This window comes from Grampus griseus (genome assembly GCF_964374135.1).
Source record: "Grampus griseus genome assembly, chromosome: 21".
Taxonomy (NCBI): Eukaryota; Metazoa; Chordata; class Mammalia; order Artiodactyla; family Delphinidae; genus Grampus; species Grampus griseus.
In genome coordinates, this window is record NC_139015.1 from 17,714,362 (window position 1) to 17,716,749 (window position 2,388).

The window sequence follows — 2,388 nt, forward strand, 5'->3', positions numbered from 1 at the left end:
TCAAACCCAGGCCCCCTGCCTTGGGAGCGCACCGCACCACCGGGGAAGTCCCAGCACTTTAGTTTTGATGCAGTATTCTGCCAGGGTCGTGGGAACCTTCGCTCCATCCTTTTCTGCTTTGGCCTTAGTGGCTGACACCTGTTTCCTAATGATTTCGGCATATTCTTTGTCTTTTCCTGTACTGTCCCTCCCTTCCCTGAACATAACAGAAGCATCCACCTCGACTGGGGAGGAGGTGTTGGGCTCATTAAGCAATGAGATTATACTTAACAAGATAGTCCTGAGATTTTGAGTAGGGTTCCGCCTTTCAGAGGGCGGTTCTCCACTCTGCCGGTCGTCCACAGGCGGAGGAAGAATGGAAATGCATACGTCTCCACGCTCTTAAATGTTGGGGAGTCACATTTGGGTCAAGAATCTCAAGGTAGGTGGTGAATCCGTGTAATCAATAGGGAATTTAATATGAGCCTTGAAGTAGCCGCCTTCGTAGAGGGTGTTAGGGGGTCCGAAGACGACAACCTCCCCGTTGTAGAGGTCGGATTCATCCACCAGTGTGATGCGGCGCCCTCCACCGCTTCCTCCTGCAGGGATTTGAGCTCGAGGAGCAGGGCCTTTTGCGAACTGGTCATCTGCTACTGGGACCCAGTCCTCACAAGTGGGCGGGGGGGGGGGGGGGGAGGGGGGGACCAGGCCCTTCCCCGCCGCTTGCCCTGGGTGGGACCGGACCCCGGCATCTTCACACACCCCGCGGCGGTACCAGGCCCCTGACGCCAGTGGGCTGGCCTGGTTCTTCTGCTCACATTCAGGCCGGGTCGGGGGAGGGCTGGAGAGAGTTAAAGAAATTCTGGGTTGTTCCCCGCCCCATCTTAACTGGGGGGGAGGGGGCGGTGAGAGGAGGTGAAAGTGGAGGAAGGCGTCCGAGGGCCCGGGATGGTGAGGGGACAGTGCCTAGCTTCCTGGACCTCTCCTAGAATTTAGTTTTTCTTTTCTTTTTTAAATTAATTTTTATTGGAGTATAGTTGATTTACAATCTTGTGTTCGTTTCTGCTGAACAGCAAAGTGAATCAGTTATACATATATCTACCCTTTTTTAGATTATTTTCCCATATAGGTCATTACAGAGTATTGAGTAGAGTTCCCTGTCCTATACAAAGGTTCTTATGAGTTACCTATTTTGTATATAGTAGTGTGTCTATGTCAATCCCAATCTCCCAGTTTATCCCTCCCTCTCCCCCTTGGTAACCGTTAGTTTGTTTTCTACATCTGTGACTCTATTTCTGTTTTGTAAATAGGTTCATTTGTACCATTTTTTTTTTAGATTCCATATATAAGTGATATCATATGATATTTGTCTATCTCTGTCTGACTTACTTCACTCAGTATGACAGTCTCTAGGTCCCTTCCATGCAGGTGAAAATGGCACTATTTCATCCTTTTTTTATGGCTAATATCCCATTGTATATATATACACCACATCTTCTTAATCCAGTCCTCTGTTGATGGGCATTTAGGTTGCTTCCATGTCTTGGCTAGTGTAAATAGTGCTGCAATGAACGTTGGGGTGCATGTATCTTTTTGAATTATGGTTTTCTCCAGATACATGCCCAGGAGTGTGATTGCTGGATCATATGGTAGCTATATTTTTAGCTTTATAAGGAACCTCCATACTGTTCTGCAAAGTGGCTGTACCAATTTATATTCCCATCAACAGTGTAGGAGGGTTTCCTAAAATAGATATGATGTACATTTTCTGTACATATTGGCTAAAGGTATTTGAGAATTTATTTGCATGCTACTTCAATTATCATAAGGCTGCAAGTATAAACCCAGGAGTAATTTTAAAATATATACTTATGAAAGTGCATTGTATAGATTCATAAAAATGTCCTGAGATATTAATATGCTCTGGGGCCTCCCACGGCTCACTCTGTGCCCTGAGATTTGTTCAGAAAATGTAATCCAGGTGGTTTCTTTTAGACTCTGAGCTGGAGTTTAGAGAATAGAATATTTATTAGGCATTGCCCTTGGGATAAACAAATGTGGAAAGAAAGGCAAGGAAATAAGATTGGGCAGGAAACGTTGAGCTGTGATGCAGACGTCATGTCAGACTTAGCCATTTTGATTGAGCTAAAATGGCCCTAGCTCACTGGAGTGAGTTGGCTGAAACTTCTCACTTATAGATCAGCTGCTGGATGTGGGTCCCCGCAGGTAGTGGGGCTCTGCAGCTGAGCCAATTTCTGAAAGGGCTGACAACACGTAGGCAGCTGGGACTATAAATCCTTCCTTGCAGAGGCATGTAGATGATGAATCTCCACGTCCATCACAGTCTACCCGTTGCTCAAATCCACGTTTTCATGGAGGTGGTATGACTGGTGTACCTCCTTGTCACGG

The 2,388-nt window shown here is 46.3% G+C and overlaps 1 pseudogene across 1 annotated transcript; it reads right to left on the reverse strand.

Annotated features, from left to right (window-relative positions):
* Window positions 1-626, reverse strand: LOC309838870 (ubiquitin-conjugating enzyme E2 R2-like; annotated as a pseudogene). The gene has a single exon. The product of its transcript is annotated as a ubiquitin-conjugating enzyme E2 R2-like (transcript).
* Between the last annotated feature and the right edge of the window lie 1,762 nt (window positions 627-2,388).